Below are 22,239 nucleotides of genomic sequence, written 5' to 3'. Positions count from 1 at the left end.
TTGCCTTCTTTGGCATCCCTGAAGATCTTGGATCTAGAGAGTACATGCTCTTGGGGGAGGTGGAGCTCTTCTGCTAACTGGTGAAACTGTGTTACAGAGATCCAAAAGGGTCAGTGCACCACTGGGAAGCCCTTTGGAGAATCTGGCCCACTCCCTCTGTAGTCCCGGAAATCTGTCTAGCTTTTCAGTTCCAACTTTTATCATTTGTGTTCAACAAATACAGAAAAGAGACATCTGTGATGGAGTAGATGTGGTCAAAAGTGAACAGTACAGATTTGGGAAGGGATGTGAATTAGCATAACTTGAGAAACAATGACTGATGTGTGAAGATCATTTCAAAACAATGTCCAGTGTATTCGCCAGGTCCATATCTGAGTGTGGATTGCCTTTGTTGTTAATTTCCGAGACTGTTGTAGCATAATGTTTTGTAGATTAACATTAACATTGTAGCTCTTGAGCAGTGGTTCTCAACTAGGGGTGATTCTGCTTCCCAAGGCACTTTGGCCATGTCCAGAGACCTCATTTTTGGCAGTCGCAACCAGGGATGGAAAGGGCCGGTTTGCAGCTAAACATCTTATGCTGCACAGGACAGTCCCACAATGGAGAATTATCTGGCCCTAAATGTCTCAGTCATTGTTGAGAAGCCCTGCTCTAGAGTTTGCATGCTATCTAAACTTCTTAACCTGATATTTAGGGTTTTCTCTAGTCCATCTAGTTTCTGCAGAGAGCAAGGCCTGTTGCTTCTAATCTACCTGGCCTCAGCCAACAGAGGTATCCACTCTTTCTAACTTCCTTCTCCTGTATCATTCCATGGATAGTCCATGAATATGTAAGCATATACGAGCATATAGGTATAAATAAACAAGTGGTGGCATAGTGTACATGCTTACCTGTACCTTCCTTTTTTTACTTACCAGTATATCATATATATCATATAGTATGCATAAAGGTGTCTTACTCAGTTTTAAAGCTACGTACTATTTCATTGTTGGAGGCACCCTAATTTATTTAACTACCACCCTATCAATATCCATATATATATATATATGGGTATACACACACACACACACACACACACATGTGTGTCGGTTTCCCCTTGTGTGAGAACAGCTGTGTATTTACTGATTTTTTTTTTTTTTAAATCGCCTTGTTTTTCCTGTTTCTGGACCTTCATGTGTTTCCTGGCCCCGCCTCTAGTTCTGATTCTCCCCCTTCCTTCCCAGACTTGGCTTAAAGTGTTTCCACTGTTGCCCGAAAAGCCCTGAGTTGTCTCCTTCCTTCGGTTCCTCCACTTCTTGGCAAACCACCCTTTTGGAATTTGTTCATTTGCTGCTTTTTAATTTTTTCACATGTGTTAATCCAAGATTTCTAATTATGCTGTAGGCACTTCTAGGCAGAAACTATGCCGTGCTCGTCTCGTGGCCTCCAGAATACCTCCTAACACAGGCCTACCTAAGGTTTGTTGAATGAGTGAATGACTTCTCTCTTAAATGTCAGCATTCCAGGCTCTCGAATTATGATTCAGATATTGAATGTTCTTGGATTACATTCAGTTTTTAAATTCAGTATTTGGCATGATAATTTTTTTTTTTTTTTATTCTTATGAAACCAGCTTGGTTCTAAACCAGTTTTGGTCTTTTTTTAAAGGAGACTCTTCCCTTCTCTGCTACCCTCTCCCAAATGCCTATCAAAAAGTTTTTTTAAAAGTCTCCTGTCAGTTGTGTGTGAATGTGCATTTTAAAATATACTTGAGCCCTACCTTAGGAGGTGTTAAATCTGTAGCACACATGCTATTCTAGGGCATTAGAAAATTTTCTTTCCAGTTGGTAGGTAGGGTTCTCAGAGGTGTAATTTATTTTTCATACCTCATGATTTGTGAAATTGTAGCTATTATTTTTACATGGTTCTTAGGCCACCTGGGGGCATTTACAGAGCAGAGCTAGTGGGGAAGGGTACAAAGAGAAGGGACTTTGCAACCACACAAGCCTGGGTTCAAGTGCCAGCTCTGGCCACACTTAACTTGCTCCATCACTTTGGACAGAGCCATCTGTCTTCAGGGCCCTTGGTTTTTGTGTGGTGCTGGGAGGTACATGGGATCAGGGGGAGGGTGGCCATAGTCCTTCCTGCCCTGCTCCGTAAATACTCTGCCTGAGTAAAATCGTTGTGCTTTGCTTGTACAGCAAGGTTCTCACCACCTCAGCTCCGTATACAGTCTAACAAGCTGGGCGCTGCTCTGTAAGAAGGGCTGGAACCAAAGCCCCACTTGGTGTGCTCTTGCCACCTCTTAGGCCCCTTATATTTGGTGCTGCCACGGCCTACTTGCCTTATCTGTATCATTATTGCCCTTTTGGGCTTTTTGGGAGCATTGGCAGTAAGGATGTGTATAATGCTCTTAAAATAGTCCCTAACACATTCAGTCAATAATATTATTATTGTTTGATAATTCCCTTATCATGTACTTGATTTTAACAATCATTGGAGGAACCCAGAGTTCTTGTTTATGGACTTAAGATGCTGTCAACTGGATGTGTGGTCCTCAAATTCTGCAATTCCAAGATGATCCTGTCTGTGGAGCGAAAGTCACTGTCCCTACCCCGTCTGACTTGTTATTGTAAAATGCAACTGCCTCGCTGGGATTAGTGAAGGAAATGGTGGTGCTTTTAGTGAAATATCAATGAAATGATAGCTAGGTTTTATAAACTAGGATGAGTCATGACTTAACCAACGATGATGACATGTTCTGGTGTCAGCACTGTTAGGAGAAACCTTTGATTTAACCTGATGGAACCTATCCTGTGAGAATTCTAACCCTGTTAGGGCAAGAAAAGAGTGATGGATAAAAGTAATCAGTGAGTTGTGGAAGCCATTTTTAGCATGTAAATGTAGTCTGGATGCCACCTCAAGGGCTGCTGGAATTAAGAAAGCAAAACAGCTCTTTATGTGTAAATAAAATAAAACAATGTAGCACTTAACTTACCTGCCAAAGAGTAGTGTGGGGTAGTGGAGAGAGCCCCAGACGGAAAACGTGAAAGTGACCTCGTTTCTCATCTTCCACTTGACTGATGGTGAGATCTTGGGCAAGTAATTTCTCTCAAGCCCTAGTTTCTCCTGCTGTGAATGGAAGGGGTTCATGACGATCACTGCCCCCCCGCCCCCTTCCAGCTCTGAACACAGTCAGCTCTTTTGGTTTCAACACAGTCTAAGAAAGTTAGAGCGGATTTTGCACCCAAAATAGTTGCTTAGGCCTGTATTTCTCATGAGGGCAGATCTGATGGAAAAACCAGAATCAGGGATTGTAGTACTTTTAGGCTTTGGTGCATTCTGCTTTGTATCAGTTCAAATGTCAGGCTTCTGTCCTTGAGGCAGCATTTTTACCACATTATGCTAATGTTTTCTTTTTGGTTCTGTTGCCATGCATCCATTTGAAAGGCTTTTTAGACTTTCTGGCTTTCCTGGGCATCTTACACTTTCTTGCACAGCACCCCCTCCCCCCAAACTCAAATTCTCTGTATTTTATTCTTTTTATATCTGCACATCTTCCTTTTCAAAAATGTCTCTTTTGGGTGTAGTTCGAGTGTGAGTTGAAATCTCATTGCTGAAGACATTATTTTAGTGAAGTCCAGGTAAAGTTTACTGAATGACTAAGAACTGCATTTTTACATTTTGATGATAAAAAAAGGCAGGGTAGAAAAAAACAGGATAAAAAACAGGATAAAAAAAACAGGTAGAAGGGATTCTCATGAACAAATAACAAAATGTTACATGTGCATTAACTTAACAGAGTATGTACAAGGCAAGGAAGGAATAGAGTGACTGGCGATTGGTTAGAGATTAGTAGAGATGGCCAAGGAAGGCTTTTCACATGGTGAGTGAAGCCTCTTCAGGGTGCTGACAGGTAAATGTGTGTTTTCTAAGTGGCTGAAATAGTGTTGAAATTAAAAAGAGAATTACATGATGTAAAGGAATTTCCAAATCCCATAATATATTCAGAGAAACACGGGTAGTGTTGTGTTGTTGCGGGATTATGTGTGTGTCTGTGTGTATGTTGGGGAGCGGGAGGAGGTGGATGGTGGCAGCGGAGGCTGTAGGTGAGGACCAGATCCTGAAAGAATCTCCCGGACAGTGGATAACCATTGAAAAGTTGGAAGCAGTCGAGTGACATGGTGAGGTTTATATTGCGATGGCAGTGGACCAGAGAGATTGGAGGGGGCTGAAGTTGAATGTCAAGAGGGGAAATGTTGTTATAGAGAAGTTGTAAAGGGCCTAAAGCAAGTGTATAAGTAGAGAAGGAGAGGAAAGGATGGCATTTGAGACTCACTTAGCAGGTAAAATTGAAGCCACTTGGCATTTGTGTGGGTGTGTGGAGTGTGAGAGAGGGGAAGGGGTCTAGGATAGCTTTGCGATTTAGGGGGTTTGTTGTGTTGTTGTTTCAGAAAAGTACAGCAGGAGGGAGAGTAGTGCGTGGATGGAAGCTGAGGGGAGTCACACTTTTGATGTATGAACTTCAGAGTTCATACTTTGAAGTATGGAGGTTATGGGACCTAGATGTGGAGAGCTGGAGATGAAGATTGGTAATGTGGGGGGAAAGCAGGAGACAAAGAACAGTGCTGGAATTCCAGGTGGTACAAGGGAATCCTGGGGGACTCAGTGCGCTCTCCTGCGGTGGTGCAGGTTGGAACTAGCTGGTTGAGGAGAGCATGAAGTAGAAGGAAGTTGAGGTGATAACTGTAGACAGTGATTGCATGAACAGTGGTGGAATCTTTATTAGAATAAAATCTTATCAATTCCCTCTTGGGGAAAGTATATTTTGTTGCACTGGCTGTTCGATAGTATTACTCTTATACTTTGTCCTTATGACTTACTGGTTTTAAAGTCTGCCCCATTCCCAGTCTGTGGTTAAATTCCTGTATACCGAATTCGTAGAATATGTGATTTTTCCAGAAGTAATGTAGTTTTAAGAGATATTTTGGACAGTTTTTTCTTCTTTTCTCTTTAAGTCTTTCCTTGAGTCCTAATTATTGTTTCTTGGCCATTGTTAGCTTTGTTTTTCCTACTCTCAAATTACACCCTGTCATTTGGTTATCTAAGTGTTTTATCTTTTATACATCCTTTGACTTAACTGGAAGTCACAGCTCTGACTCGCCTCTTAATAGAAAAATATGGTTTTGTAGAAAATTATGAAGTTGCAATTAAAGGTCTCAGAGTCTGCCTACACAGATTTTTAGGAGTGCTTTGTTAACTTCACTACATACTTTATTGGCTGAAGGACGAGAGTTTCTTTTCATAAGATAACTATCTAAAAGTAGCCTTAGGAATGATAGCTAGGGGGGAGGGGGAATATGAAATTTCCATTTTTCATTTTCTGGTATTTGATAAGGAATGTAACCATAAATCCTGGCCAGAATTTGCCTTGGAGGTGACTCTTCAGACTCAAAGGTGATAAGATCTGACTCATGTGGTGGTGGGGGTGGGGGGGGTAGATGATGTGGTGGAGATGAGCTGTTTACACTATTCAGAGTATACATAATGGAAGAGAATTGAGTGATATCTGGGAAAGGCATCTAGGAACTGAAACTATTGGCTATTATCCTATCCTATTTTGAGGATAGGATAAGTCTAAAAGATAGGACTTGAGAATTAAATTAGAAGGTAAAGAATTCTTGGTACTTAGAAAAGAATTTAAGGTTATGATGATAAAGATAGCAAAAGACATTTTTTAGAATGAGATTAGGAAGAATTCCCTGCTCAAGGTTAGGAGTAGATTGTTACCATTTGTAATTTATCAGAGGGTAGAGAAACCGGCAGGCATGTTTGTCCTTTCCTTAAGGACAGTAAATCTTAAACAATAGTGCTGCTCTAATTTGATTAATGCTCCCTAATATTCATTTAGGATCTTAGGGTGTCTGTAGATTGGTTTTATAGGGTCTGTGGATCCTCTGATGTTGACTGCAGAATTTTGAGTGTTTTGTGTATTTTTGTGGCTGAAGAGCCATAGCTTTTGATGGAATATTCAAAGACTTATCTGATCCAGAATGGTTTAAGCTTGATTTTACCATATATGCAGCTCTGCTAGATGCTGCTTTCTTGGAAAATAGAAGATAGATTGGAAAGGAGCAGCATCTTCCTATTTATGGCAATAACTAAAGAATGAAATTGTTAGAATGATTTCATGAGTCTGGGCCTCTGGTTTCCTCTGTTGGAAGGTTTCCTCTAGTAGTGAATTCAATTTCTTAAATATGTGTCTGACTCTAGATTTTCTGTTTCATCTTGTGTCAGTTTTGGTAGGCTGTTATAATAGTTTCACAATTTACAGTTTGTCCTCAAATACTGAATCCATAGAGCTTCTTCTCAAAAGTGCGTACCAAGAGAAGATCTTGAGCATCTGTACAACTTCTATGGTTAACAAGCATAATTCCCTGCCGCAGTTACGGCATAGGAGTTAATTCAGTCTTCACACAAACCCTGTGAGGTAGATAGTGGCATTATGTATATTACAGATGATTTAAAGGAAGTTGAGAGAAGTTAAGAAACTTGCCCAGAGCTACTTACCACGGTAACTGGCAGAGGTGATTTGATCTGGGCTGTCTGGCTCCAGAGCCAATACTCTTGACTGCTGTGCCTAATGCTTTCCTGGAATCATTCTTTACAATGGGAATGAGGAGTAAAACCCAAAGGTTGGACTCCTTCCTCTATACTGTGTTCTTTTCATTGAGTTCTCCCAAATAAACAGGTAGTAAGGCTTTTGATTAGCTTTTCCCTGGATCTTGCTGCTTCTGACAAGGCCAGACCAAATAGTAGGCTTCAGGATTAAATGTTCCTTTTTGCTTAAGAAATAGCATCCCTTTCACTGTCTCCTCTCACCACTTCCCTACTTTGCCTTTGTGTTATTCTAGAAGTAGGAGTGCTTCTTCACCTTGTTTGCCTGCTCCGCCACTCATTCCCGGGTCTGTGAGAGTGAATGGTCTTGGGGTGGGGGTGGAGAGGAGCTCAGGAGGAGACCTGGGTAGTTTGAAACTCTCCTCTGTTCCTCCCAAGTGACAGTTCTTGAGATGATCCTCTCTCCCAAGTTCATGTGCCACCCCCTCCCCACCCCCATGTTTTCTCTCTGTCCCACCATTGGATGCAGGCAGGCTTTACCAGCAGCCAAAGCATCCTTATGTTGCTTGCTTAGCTTGAATTTAGAGCGAGGGAGTTAGATGATTTGAACATCCCTCCATCTCCAGGATGGTCTCTCATCCTGGGAAGCACTTACGTATGCACAGCCTACTTTTTGTTGTCCTTCCCCAGGTGGATGGTGTAGATGGACAGACCTGGGCCCCGTCCTACCACTTAGCTGGGATCTTAGACGAGTCTTCACCTTTTTCAACTTCTTACCCCCCTGTGACTTTATAAGGTTGTTGTGATGTTATTATCGCTATCTTTAGTCATAGTACTACCTCTACCACCCTTGCTAGACTTGCCTTTTTCTTTAGATGGGTTAATCAGGTTTTCTGGTTACAAGAAAAGATTTGATAGCCTGAAAGTTTTTTTGTTTTTGTTTTTGTTTTTGTCTCTTTAAGGTAATTTCCCATATTTTTTTCTCAGATTGTTGACTTAAAATTTTAATTCTCTGTGGGAAATTTCAAGTCTTTTTTCTTTCTTTTCTTTCTTTCTTTTTTTTTGGGGGGGGGAGTATCCTGTAAATCTGCCTGTGCCTGTGTGTATAATTATATATACATGTGTATATATACCATCCTTAGTTTACCTAAATAAAAATTTTCCTGATATACTTGCATATTCATGTCGATATTAATAATTTACCATTTCTCTCATGCAAACATTCTCTCTTAAGGAATCTGACAGGGATTTTAATGTGTTTGGTTTTAATTTAAATGTGCTAAGGAGTGGGTTTTTACTCAGGAAGCAACTGAGCTACTCATGATTGCTGTTTGCTTCTTTTACAAGCTGTAGTCCTTCTGGCTTAACTGCTTTACAGATTGTTCAGAGTCTTCAATACACTTAAAATTGTTTGACAGCTGCGACTTGTCTAGCACTGATGTATCCAATACGATCATCTCACTCTAAGGAGAATGCTCCCCCTTTTTCCCTCTCCCCCGAAGCTGGCAGCACAATTTTGCAGGATGAGTTACAGTACTGCATCCAAGTTGTGGTTTCTCTTTTCTTCTACCTTTTAGTTGAACCTCGAAACTGAAAATATGGCTAGAGGGGTAAGGAATACTTCTGGGAAAATCTACTAAGAGAAATGTATGATCAAATGATTGGGTAATTCTAGCACTTGCTATTAGGTTATGTAGTTCATTCAGGTGTCTCTCTACCGAGGACAGAAATGAGAGGGGGAGAGATTTATTACTTGATTCTCTAAGGAGGAAGCTGGTTATACCACTGTGATGCCTATGAGCAGGAAAAGCTGGAGAAAATGAGTGTCCTCAGTGTGGAATTCTCAGAGACGGTAATGCCTGAGGCAAGAATTTGGCAAGAAAACAACGAGCAGGTCATTTCCAGGAGGTAGTTGGCCTCTGACCAATATTAAAAGCCAAACTTGATCTGTAGATGAAAACAAGAAGAAATATGCGCTGTCCAGAGACTTCTGCAGAGGAAGTTGTCTCTGTAAAGTGAGGATAAGATAAGGGACTTCTAGAGTTAAAATGCAGTTACAGTGATGAATAGAGAAAGGTGGGGGTTGGCTGAGCAGTGAAGGGAAAACTAGAAAGACCAGAGCCCAAGGCAGCCACAGGTCCTGGGCAAGGAGAAGCAGTGCCAGGAGGGCAAGGGGTGACGCAGAGGGGAGAGGATGTTCCGGAATAAAAGTAGGACTGGTTATAACTATTTGGTAAGTTGGAGAGCAAGTTTATCTTTTAATACAATGGATAAGCAAGCTATATTGGGGAATGTAATGTTTCTTTGACTCTTCACAAATGTAGATGACAAACAGGGAGTGGGGGCGGGGCAGATAGTGTTAGCTACTAACTGAGGTGTTTTGAAGTACTGTGGAATTTCCCTTCCTAAAGAAGTTAAGGCCTTTATGAGAATAGGGTAGAACACTCTGGAATAATGGAGGCCTCTTCCTCTTATGGGACCTTTGGCCTTTTCTCTAGAGAGGTTAGAAAAATGTATTGAGTTTAGGCAACAGAGAAGGTACTGGAAAATTGAGTTTGTAATTCTGCTGCCATCAGGTAGAAACTGGGGAATCTGTTGTGCCCTTTTCTGGAAAGTAAGAGTAGTTATTTGAGGGGAAAAAAAAAAAATCAGAAGGCAATTATCTTTAAATCTGCGTTTAAAATGGAAACTAACAGGGATAGTGGGCAGTTCCTGTCCCTAGAGCCCTTGCTTGGGTTCTTTCTGAGGCACCTCCACCTGCACTCCAGCCTCCCACTTTAAGATGAGGCCAGCATGCCTCTGTGAGGTTCTTGAGGGAGGATTGACTGTCTTGCCCTCCCTTGGAGTGCCGTGTCTCATTCAATTTGTTATGAAGCTGTATGGGTAAAGAGGGATGTAATCTGTGATCATATTTAATGCAGGTGTGTTTCTGTTTTCATAGCTCACGAGCTAGCCCAAGGTTGGTTTTACTAATGAAGGGTCACAGAGACAGAGACACATATAGAATAAGGGACTGTGACAGTTCGGGTGGTTTCCTGTTTATTTTTAGTGATTTCAAATAAGGACACATGCTCAATTGCCGGAAATGAACATCAGAAGCCCCAAGTGCATTGTGTGTTTTTTAAACTCAGTGTTTAAGAGGTTTAATTTTTCTTTTCGTGTTAGCTGATTTTGAATCATAAAGTGATCAAAGCAGATGGTAGAATATATGTGTCCTCAAAAAGCCCCATGTTTTTACTGTTTTATCAGCTTGTGCACTTTGGCTCTTCCAGAAATCACTTCATTTAGCAGTTTTAGTACCTTTCTAGGATTGAAGACCCAAAGTCCCTGCACAACAAAATGTGGCAAAAATCCGGTATTGCATAGCCAGCCTCCGTGTGAGGCATGCGTGCTTTCACTGCGAACACTAGCAAGGAGGGGACCTGCTCTGTATTTATATACAGGAAGCGCTATGACTATTGCAGTGTTTACATGTCTATTTTTGGATTCTAAGATTTAATATCAACAGTCTTCACTTTTGGATTCACTGCTACATTTCCAATTTTGGAGACAGTGTAATATAGTTATCTCTGTATGTGAAATACCATTTCCCTGTGACTCGAGAGAATTAATTTAACGTTACTGTCAAATTTCAGCAGGTAAAAAGTTGCTTTTTTGTTTTGAGCAAAGTTAAGTCTTGCCATAGCAGCCTAATGGGAGTGGAAGGTTCATGGTTAGGATTTGTGGCTATTAAGGGGGAGAAGTGGGGACAGGTCTAAATTACAGAGACGTTGGACTTAATCTTATAGATAGCATTAGGGAGCTGCTAAGGTTTTTGAACAGGAGATGAAATGTAAGTGATATTCTTATTTTTCTTTCTCTAGCCTCCACCTAGAAAGTCTGTACCCTTCTGTCAGCTCCTTTAAGGAGGTTTAAGGCTGGCAGGTTTTACCCAGGATAGCTGATGGCAGAGGGCTGTTGTCCTAATCTAGTTGGATGGTGGCAAAGGAAGAGGAAATGGAAAAGGATATATAAAAGAACTACCCATCTCTTAAATTTTTCTCCTTTGCTCATCAAAGAAAATTTAAAACCAGAGGACAAAAAATTATATATAGTTTCATTATTTAAATGTAGTCATTGTTCACATTTTAGCCAATTTCCGTCTAGCCTGTTTTTTAAAATGAGGCTTTCCCTTAAACTAAAAAAAAAGGAAAAAAAATCCAGATGTACTTAACATGCAACACAGATTTTAAGAACGGGGCTTAGGCCCCTGGTTCAGTGAATGGTCACTGAATTTAATAATTGTCTATACTCATATAGCCATTACCCAGGTTTAGAAGATTGCCATTACTCAGGAAAATCGCCTTGTGCTCCCTTCTTTCCTTTTTCTTTTTCTTCTTCTTCTTTTTTTTAAAGATTTTATTTATTTATATGAGAGAGAGAGAGTGAGAGAGAGCATGAGAGGGGGGAAGGTCAGAGAGAGAAGCAGACTCCCCATGGAGCTTGGAGCCAGATATGGGACTTGATCCCAGGACTCTGGGATCATGACCTGAGCTGAAGGCAGTTGCTTAACCAACTGAGCCACCCAGGCACCCTCCTTTTTCTTCTTGTTAAACACTTTTCCCTGGTCTTAAAATATATATAAATTATACCATACTGAGCTTACTTTATATATATATATATATTATTATTACTTAGCACATATAATTATATGATTTTTTTTAATTATATGATTTTAATTAAAATTTTTTCTTTAGCATGGTGATATAAACATGCTTTCGTGTAATTAAGTAAATTTTAAAAACATCATTCTAATGGCCACCTAATATTCCATTATGGGGGTATATGATTGTTTACTTAACTGTTTTGGGACATTTAAACTGTTTTCCAAATTTCCACTCTTAAAAATAACACCACCAGTAGCATCAAAGAGCCATTGTGAAGGCAAAAGTAAAATGACTTAAAGCCAATACAGAAGAGGAAGAGTTAAAGAAAGTTCTAAAGACTTAGAATGAGGAAGGTGAGACGGGAATTCTAGAGGGAAGTGGAGGTCAATGAGGATGAGATTGGTTTTGACTAGATTGAATTTGAGATCTAGGGAGATGTCAGAACTGCTCTGTATATAACTGGAAAAAGTGAAATTAAGGACATCCGCCTGCCCTGGAAATAGAAGTCCTAGTAGAAGAGGGCATAGCAGTGATTATTGAGAGAAGAGCATCACACCATGGATTCAGTTTTGCACTACCTTGAGTTCTGATGCTGACTTTCTTTGGGTAAGGATTTGTGTTGTTCATTGGGTGAAAAGATGACTTTCAGGCATTCATCTGACTTCTGTATTTATGATCTTAAGATCCAGAATGTGTTTTACTTTCTCTTTCGCTTCACACTAAGACCTACTAATGTGATAAAACTTGTGGTGGTGATACCACTTTACTTTGGCTAAAGTTAGAGCAGCTGCCATTTGGTTTTCTTGTGGTTCTACTGGATTCTTTCCTACTAAAAGGGATTGACATGTTTGCATAAGAAAATTAAATTCCTTGAATTAGTAGAAGTTCCTGGAGAATGGAAGATGTAATTTAATAGGAAATAATTGCTAACTTTTGAGTAAATGGGGGGAATTGAACACATGCATGTATTTACTTCCTTTACCTCCTGAAATCAGACAAAAATTACTGAAAAGAAGTTAAACCCAGATGAAGTAAACAAAATGGAGAGGAGGTCTCAGAATCAGCACTACAAAGTGAATGAACTGGTGGTCACTATGTTGGCAGATGAGAAAAAGCCGAAGCCATAAGCAGCCGTAGGGAGTGTCTGGAAGTAGCCAACTCACGCCACCTTAACTGTGGGAAGGCTCAGAAAGATGCCTTTCAAACAAGTAAGGGCGCATGGAGACAAAAAGAGGAGACTTGGTGAAAAGTCTGTGTAAGAAGCAGCTAGAATTCCTGATCCCACCCCCTCCTCCCCCCCAAAAAAAACCAGACCCAAAAGACTGCAGGTTGACTCTCTGTAGAGGCTACGCTGGGGAGAATCTGGTTCGGGGACATTAGGCACTGCCGCAAGCAGTGGGTACCTTTCTGAAAGTAGTGGAGCACGTTGAACAGGGAAGATCCTCAACCCTCAGCTCTCAGGGTCTCAGAGCCACTCACTCAGCTCTCAGATCCCGTGTGCCTCTAATTGCGAGATGGATGGGGAATTCTTTAGAGAGTCAGACAAGCCCAAAAGAAATACCTAAAGGCACCAATTAAAGGAGAGTTCTTAGGGGGATGTTGGGAAGGAAATAGGCCAGCCAGTCTCACCCCAGACAAGCCCACTCCTCGGTGACTCTGTGCCACCGTCTCATCCAGAGCTTCCATTTTAAATATGCCTGGATATGCAACTGTGATTAGGGCACAGATTTTCTTGGCTTGAATTCTCTCTTCTGACACTCTCCTGACATTAATACTGTTAATTAGTTTTGTATGATTTTGAACTTTGTATAAAATGTATGTGGAGGGGACTCGACTCACAATTCTCCCTTTCCCTTGCATCTTCACCCCCCACCCCATCTCTCTCCCTGCCGTGTGGCAGTCTTCCTCCCTCTGATGGTCACGCGGTAGGTCAAAGAGAGTAGACAAAAGACCGAGTTACTCTCTTTCACACATTTTTCTTCCTTTTTGCTCCTTATAACTAAATGTTGATGTATTCTTCAAAACTACTTTGTATTTACTTTGATTTGTGTTCAAATTCTATTGCTTCTCTGTTCTTGAGCTCTCATGGATAGATTCCTTTCTTCCATAGTTGTCAGTGCTCTAGCCCTTCTAGAAACTGCGTATCTAAAGGGATCAAATTATTTTCAGAAACAATCAGTGTGTGTTAAGTACAGTTATACCGAGGGATGATAACAGTGATCAGCTAAGCCAACAGAAGCAGCAGCAGTAATAACAATGAAAACAGATTCATTGTAGTCTATAGAAATCTGAACAGTGGCCATACATAGTAGATTCTGAAAGAAATACTTGCTAAAGGAAATACAAATAAAAATGACATCTTTGTGAGTTAGGGAAATAGTACATGTCCAAGATGTCTATTACTTTCATCTTACCTTTTTTTAAAAAAACTGTGTTATGTTAGTCACCATAAAATACATCATCAGTTTTTGATGTAGTGTTTTAGTAATCTTATCTGTTTCGGATTTGAAAATTCTAGTTAGGCAATATGTTTTTGAACTTCCTTTTTTGTTTGATTTTCCCTTTCTCCAACTGACTATTAAGCTGCTGTTATCATTTTAAGATATTCCCTCTGCCTCATTTCAGAAATTAGTTTTCACAGAATAGTTGCTATGGCCTAGAAAGCCCTGGTAATAAAGATTAAAGGTATGACCATGTTGTGTAACAATAATAAAGTTGAATCTTTGACTTTAGAAATTTTTTACATCCTCTTCTAGATTTCTGGATGTTGTAAAACAAATCTAACAGCTGTCACAAGTGCGTTTCTTAGTCACATGTAAACAGTGGATGCTGTCTTTGGTTCTGGTTCACTGACTGTGAACTTTGTGAGCTTTGTTCGCAGAAGTGTTTTTATGATAAAAGTGTGGACACGTTGGTGGAGTGGCTTGACCATACCTATGTGTCATGGTGTTTTAGTCCCTCTTGTGTTGCTGAGACCTCTACTTGTGTGGCAAACAACAGCTTTGACATTATTTTGGCTCAGGGAATCATGTTTAACTCAGGTGAACGTGTTTGTAATAATAACTTCTGGAAATTCTTGCTGAACTTTTTAATTATATTGATAATGTTACATAGTAGTGACAGTTACATATTTAATATCTTACAGAATAAAGGTAGACTGCAGTGGGTGGCTTATAATATAGGACAGTGTCATACTGATTTAATTAAATTTCTCCTTTTTAGATTTAGCTAAGGACATGTCTTTATGTTAGAATAAGGGATTTTAATGGTTTCACAAGTTCAGATAACTTTTAAACAGCTCTGTTAATTCACATAGATGGTGAGGTTTAAAAAGACTTTATATCTAGTCTGAAGTTAAAACTACAGTAAACACTATGGTAATTAAAAGACATGGTTTGGCTCTAGAAACAAATTACTGATTGAACAAATTGCCAGTGAATTAAATTAAGTGCTAATGAAAGTTTTAAAATCTTGCCATTTGTTTCCTAATCAGAGTCCCAGCTTGAAAGATATACATCTGCTCTAAGTTTCTTTTCTTTTTTTAACAATTATTTTTATTATCATATAATGTACCATTTGCCCCAGGGCTGATTCTAAGTTTCTTGAGCATAATTACAAATGCTTTGGGATTTTTCTCCTTGATTTTATTTATCAATAATTATTAATAATTACTCTAAAAGGGGCTGAGAGTCAGGTTTGAAAGGTTCTTTATCACTGGGACTGTTAAGAAATCTTAAATTTGGCGTTACCAGAGGTAACTTGACCATTATATGTATGTTTATTATTTATTTTATGTTCAAAACATAAATAGCAAGGTATCTAGGCAAATTCTGTTAGAATTTTAGTTCTTATTGTTAGAGTTTGAATATTAATACAAACTCTGATATGTTTGGAAATAGTCTTCTCTGTTCAAATGTGTGATTTTGAGATTTAAAGGAACTTTTGCTTACTTTAATATGTTTTATCTTATTGCATTTTTTTGGGCCAACACAAAATACTGTGAGAAGAATGCATCATGACACAGTTTCAACATTGCATTTGCTGGGTCCTCCCTCTGGTTCTAAATGCTTGATTAAATAATTTTGTTTCTTTTCAGTACATGGTGGATTATAGAATGAACGAATGAATGAATGAACTTGATGAACAAACTGAGGGATATTATTAAAATTATTGCTTGCGTGGGATCTTAATACAAATAGTGCTAGAGGAATAATGGTACTTTCAAATTTGCTTAGATGTTTTCTATTTAACATCATTCATATCATCCCTTTTTGTTAGAAAATTTACTTTGTGGATGTAATCTCAAAATCCATTTTACAGCTGTGATGTCATTATTTTTATATTTATAGTCAATATATTTGCAGTGTTGCATAATTGTATAAAATTATGGTGTCACAGATAACAGAGGGAGAAATGTTCTCGAGGTCAACTAGTTCATGCTGTTATCCAGGAAAAGATGATACCTACTCATCTAGAAAGTAGTATTGTAAAACACAGAGAGGATGACTTAAGTTGCTTGTACTGTTGTTAAAAGTGTTTTCCTAGGAACATAATATGCCTGATTGAAAGTATTCATTAGTAGTAGTAGTTGTTGTTAATAATTTATTATATTTTCTTACCTTCTGTTTTGTCTATTGCTAATCTTGGCATATGTTTAGTGAATAGTTATTAGGGGCTAGCCAAATTCTGTTCTTTTATAACGTGCTAGTCATTTTCCTTATACAACAGCAAAATATCAACCAAAATGTAAAATTAGTAGTTTCTATGAAGATAAACAGATTGGGGAAAGGGAGGGGTTTTCTCCTTGCAGTAACTTAAATAAATATTTAAAAATATTAATAGCTGTGGAGTGCCTGCGTGGTGACTCAATTGGTTAAGTGTCTGACTTGGGCTCAGGTCGTGATCTTAGGATCCTGGGATTGAGCCCCAGGTTGGGCTGCCCACTCAGCGGGGAGTTTGCTTGTCCTGCTTCCCCTCACTTTCACTCTGCCTTGCCCCCTGCTTGTATGTTTTAGCTCACTTTCTCCCTCTCTCTCTCTCTCTCAAGTAAATAAACAAAATCTTTAAAAAAATATATTAATAGTTGTATTTTTATTATAAGTCAGAAAATAGTAACTTGTTTGTTTAGTGAAAACCTGATTAAAATATGCGTGAACACTCCTTCCTCTTTACTTCTGGGGCCACATACCTGGGATCCTTCTAAGTCGTCTCTTTGACATTTAGCCAAGACTTTGAATTTTATTTATTTATTTATTTATTTATTTATTTAGCGCCATAGTTCACAGTAATTGGTGGTAAACCAAAGAGCTGAAAAATAAAAGAGCAGCTGGTCCCTCAAAGCAAGTCGCTGTTGGGTTCAAGGCCTTGCCTGCAACAGTGCTACAGTTCCGCATCACAACTGAGTTGTAACCAGAGGAGGTTCTTAGTGTTAGTGCCAGAATTGTCAGTTTTAGCAAATAAAAATATAGGGCACCTAGTTAAATTTGAATTTCAGATAAATTTTTTTTTTTTTAAAGTCTTAACTGTGGCCCATGCAAGATGTGGGACATACTTGAACTAAAAATTATTTGTTTATATGAAATTCAGATTTAATTATTGTCCTGTATTTTATCTGGCAACCCTTGTTATTCCTGGTTTTTTTTTTTTTTAAATGTGAAGGTGCTAGGCATTCAGAATTTAGTAAGGTGTTCTTGAGGAGCTCAAAATCCGATTGTGGGAGGCGGGGAATGGAGCAGAAGGCATGTGGAGAATAGGAACACCGGAGAGGAAACTTGGCAGTAATCAAGATGTTTGAAGAGAAGGTCTGGACAAGACAGTGGGGATGAAGGGAGTGTTATGTGTTTTATGTTAATGCTGAGCAAGGTCATTGCAGCTCTGAATGCGCACAGGTAGGAAGACCGCCTGCGAGTGCCTCTGAGGGCCACCGGCAGGCCAGTAACATAGGAGGGTGGTGATGGGAAAAGGAGAGATGAGAAAACAAGAGGGTAAAAACCGATAAAAAGAAATGTGGTGGGGGAATCAGAAGAGAAGGAAAGAGAGACAAAATAGGTCCATGCATGGTGTTTGTGGATGGCATGGAGGGGGAGTGCCAGAGAGGGGACCCTGAGATCCCTCCGTGCATATCATGGTGCTGTGTTATCTTGAAAAATTCACAAGCTCTTTGAACTTTTCTTATTTGTAAGAGGAGGGAGTTGGATGAGAGAGTCTTTAACATGATCTGATTCTAGAAGGAACCCGGTGGAATCCCTAATCCTAAATTTCTGCCTTTGAGGAGGGGTTATTTAGATTTTAATACCTTTTTCTCCTGTCCCCTCAGACTCGCTTTCTGTCCTTAGAGCCACTTTCTGGAGGCCACCCCAGGGCCTTCAAACCTTTAGTTTGATTCCAGCATTCCAGTGTTTATTACAGTGCCTTTGGGATGAAAATGAATCAGGCTATGTCTAAGACACTTATTTCTTAAACTTATTTCTTTAACTTAAACTTTTTTCTTTGCATTGATAGCAGTGTAGATGAAAATAAAAACAGTTGGAAAATAAACCCTTGTAATTTACTTAAAATTTTTCTTTTGTTCATTTTGGATAATCCATTCCTGAATGAATAAAATTGACATTTTAGGGCTAGAGCCTCATTTATTTAAATATATTATAGAGACAGTTTTTGTGACTTTAGGAATACTTCGGTGCATTTTAATCTGGCTGCATAGACTCTGCATGATGTATTTGCATAAGGGTATAGCTGCTGTCACCAACTTAATAATGTTACCTATTTAATAATCCCTTTAAAACTTGGGCTATAGTGGTGCCTGGGTGGCTCAGTCGGTTAAGTGTGTGCGTTAAGCTCACGTCATGATTCTGGGTTCTGGGTTCTGGGACTGAACCCTGTGTTGGGCTCACTGCTCCGTGCGACTTCTCCTCCCTCTACCCCTCCCTGCCTATGCTCCTCTCTCTCTCTCTCTCTCAAATAAATAAATAAAAGCTTAGAAAATAAAACCTGGACTATACATCAGAAGTGGCTGCCACTGATAAAGATTTAAGGGAAGCAAATGTACCATTTTGGATAGTGGTTTTTAGGCCATTTTTAGATCTTGGGAATCTTTTGAAAGTCTGACCAAAGCAACTGGATTGTTTCCCCAGTTGGACTCACCATACAAAATTATTGCAGAAAAGTCAGGGAATTTGGAGGACTGCCTCACCCAGTTCCCCCATCCATGGATAGCTCAAGTTTTAAATTAATGATTTAACTGTACAGTTAAACTGGTCCATTCATTAAATCTTTCAACCATTCATTCATGAGCTAGGCTCTAGGCATTGTAGGAAGCCATGGTTTTTAACTCTTTCCTGACAGTAATAATCTCTATTCAAATAAATTCAAGAGCCCATTTTCATATTGAAATTAAGGGCATAACTTATATGCTGTATGTCTCTAACTTAGGCTTTTTATAGATTTAGGACTTATTTTGTATGCCTCAAGAGATAACAGCAACTACTAGTTTATCATCCATATTCCTCATGCTTTACTACAGTTTTTAAAAATTTCCTTTTAGCTATTCACTTTCATCCCTTATAGTTATAGTCATATCATTTTTTGTTGTCTTTCCCCTTGAATCTTTAGTCATAAACATTTCTTCGTGCTACCATATAGCCATCATTTTTTTTTTAAAAGATTTTATTTATTTATTTGATAGAGAGGGTGAGAGAAAGAGGGCTATCAGGAGGGTGAAGCAGACTCTCCGCTGAGCAGAGAGCCTGATGTGGGTCTTGATCCTAGGACCCTGAGATCATGACCTGAGCCGAAGGCAGACACTTAACCGACAGAGCTACCCAGGTACCCTAGCCATCATTTTTAATGTTGCACAGTATTTGCTAAGTTGATGTACCTCTTAAATATTGGACAGAGGGGTTATTTCCAATTTTACGCTTTTTAGAGAATGTTGCAGATGACTGCTTTAAGTAGTTTTTTCAGACTTGTCTTGGATTAGTTTTTTTAGAAAGATTCTTAAGAATGGGAGCAAAGATTCATTTATTTGGTGACATTTTTATTAAGTACCTTGTATGTCCCCAGCTGCTTCAAAAGCTTGGCCATTTCCATGACACTTGATATGCTTTGACAGGCTTTCCAAATTTGCTAGAGAACTACTTAACCGATTGTCAGCTCTTCATTGTCTAGCCTAATAGATCTGTGCTTCCTCATAACTCATCTGGTGAATATTTAGAAGTAAGCTAAATTAAGCATTATTAAGGAAGGCACATCTGAAGAAATGGCAGTGTGTGGCTGAGGGAGAAGTGCATGCTTTTGGAACTAGTTGCTATCCACACATAATTTACACAACTTGACATTTTTTTGATATGATAATCGAGAGATGGAGTTTTGACCAAATCAGAGGTTTTAGATCACTCAGTGTTCAGAGTTAAAACATCTTAAGTTAAATAACTTAGATTAATTTAAATCACTCAGAACACTTTAACTTGAAATTTTTAAAAAGCCAAACCAAAATACACAGTTTTGTAAATATGTCCAAATTTTTATTTTGTGAATATGACATTGCATATTCTTGGTTAGTAGGAAGAGACAGGCAAATATGTAAACAAATAATTGCTACAGCACATGGTGGGCTCTGTAAGAGGGTTTATACGACCAGGAATATCAGGGAGCAGAAGTTTCCATGTCCTTTTATCCAGATTTCTTACTATACAGGAGCACCCCCCGCCCCCTTTTTAAAAATTTTCATGGTTTACTTTTACATCTTGGGAGAGGAAAGAAAATTGTTACAGAGTAAGGTAGTTACAAATGGTTTAGTTGGAATGAAAACTCAGTTTTGAAATATATGTATAGTTTCAAAAGTAAGTAACCAAAAGACTTCTGCCCTTTTGGTTACAGTGTGGCTGGCTGGTTGAAGAGAAGTCATGGGTTGACTGTTTGCTGAAAATTCACTAGTTTCTTTGTACATGGGAGTTCTGATAATCATTGGAAGGGACGAAAATAACATAATAGACCTGTGCAGGCTGTCATTGGCCATGGCAAAAGCATTCTAATGTAATGACTTTTTCTTTTTTCCCAGTCGTTTAAGCTAAAGTAAAGCAAGAGAAGTGACCTGCCGACTCTTCTATAACACTGTGGTAGAGTCTGACAGCCTGGGTTCCGTTGTAACTGCTGGTTACCACGTGTAACCTCAGATCTTAACAACACCTGTGCTTCCATTTCCTCAAGGATAAATTGGAAATCATGATGGTATCCCCCTCATAGGGCTGTAGAATCCAATAGATACTGCTCTGTGCACATCTTAGTCAACCACACAGTAGCATTTACTGCTGTTGACCTCTTTGTTGTTCTTAATATACTCTTCCCTCTTAGCTTCTGAGACCCCAAACTCTAGTTCTTTTCTTCTCCTACCTTCTATTCCTTTTCATTTGTGTTGTTTGGTTGTTCTTTTTTCTCTTTGATTTCTAAATGTTGGATGCCTGTGGGTCCTTTCCTTTCTTCCTATGTACTCCTTTCCAAGGTGATCCATTGGGCTCATGGCTTTAAAATCATCTATACGCCAAGGAGTCCTTATATCTCTAGTCCTGAAATGTACAGCTCTAAGGTCCAGATTTACATGTCTGAGGACCTCCTGGATATTGCTTCTTTAACACATTCCTTACTAGATCTCTGGATTCTCCCCCCTCTACCCCAAACTAGTAAACAAAGAATGCTTTCCTTTTCCCACGCATCTCCATCTTGGGTTAGTGGCCTACATCTGTGACTCATCCTTGATTCTTTCCTTTTCTTTTTCCCACGTATCCAGGCCAGCAGCAAATATTACTTCCAGAGTAGATTTGGAATCAGTCTACTTCTGTCTCCTCTGCATCATTCCAGTCCAAGGCATCATCGTTGCTTGCCACCTCCATAGGCTTCTAACTTGTCTCTTCCTTGTCTGTTCAATACAGAGAGAGCTACCAGAATGATTTTTTTTTAAAGGAAAAAGAAAATCCTGTCACATTTCTGTTTAAGATCAACTGATGGCTTCCTATGACACTTAAATTTCTCCTTTCCATAGCTTACATATCTGGGCTCAGTTTCTATAGTAAGAAAACTAGGGTATTTGTGAATTTAACTAAAATATTACCTCCTGGAGAATACACACTTTTTTCTGCTTTGTTTACTGTTATTTTCCCAATGTATGGAATAGTGTATGAATATAATGAGCATTTAATGAATATTAGTTAAATGGATAAACACATACAGGTTATGTGGTACCCCAGAAGCCTTTCTGCTTTCCTATTTCAGAGCAGCATATCATACTTTATATTTTCTGCGTTATGTAGAAAGTCCAGCAAAGGCTTCTGGTTCAGTCTCCTTTCTTTTCCCTTCTTGTTTTCTATACATTTACCCCCCTGCTACCCCTCCTGTTTCATTCTTCGCTACCCCTCCCCTCCTGTTTTATTCTTCGTATCTGAGGACGTATTTGGGTCATTGGGAGAGGATAGATGACTAAGTAGGACGAGAAACAGAATAGAAATTGAGAAGGAACCCTGAGAATAGTAGCAACCACATTTTCAAAATAAGCATTTTCTGCAGAAATCTTGGAATATATATGCAGAAATAGTAGCATAGAATAATAAGTCCTCATCTCTTCATCGCCCAGTTTCAGTGGTTAAATCAACTCTGAGCCATTCTTTGAGCAACCAGCATTTAATCTGGAAATTGCCAATAGAAATAACTAATTAGCTTATAGAGATTTGTATCACAGATACATCTTATCCTGGGCATCATTACTATTTTTTTTTTAAGTTTATTTTTAAGTAATCTCTGTACCCAGTATGTGGCTTGAACTCACAACCCCCAGATCAAGGGTTGCATGCTTTTGTGACCGAGCCTGTCAGGCACCCTGGTTTTTGTAAACCCACTGAGAACAGATGAGGTATGATTTCAAGGGTGTTAGGTTCGGAAATAATCTTTTCTGATTTGCTTTCTGTAAATGTCTGACATTTTACCATTAGTTCAACCTGTAAATTTG

The 22,239-nt window shown here is 39.1% G+C and overlaps 1 protein-coding gene across 3 annotated transcripts in view; it reads left to right on the top strand.

Annotated features, from left to right (window-relative positions):
• Positions 1–22,239, top strand: part of PPP2R5E (protein phosphatase 2 regulatory subunit B'epsilon) — a 143,284-nt gene that overhangs the window by 75,670 nt on the left and 45,375 nt on the right. The window lies entirely within an intron of this gene.

This window comes from Mustela erminea, chromosome 5 (assembly GCF_009829155.1).
Source record: "Mustela erminea isolate mMusErm1 chromosome 5, mMusErm1.Pri, whole genome shotgun sequence".
Classification (NCBI taxonomy): domain Eukaryota; kingdom Metazoa; phylum Chordata; class Mammalia; order Carnivora; family Mustelidae; genus Mustela; species Mustela erminea.
This window is presented reverse-complemented; position numbering and strand designations above follow the sequence as displayed.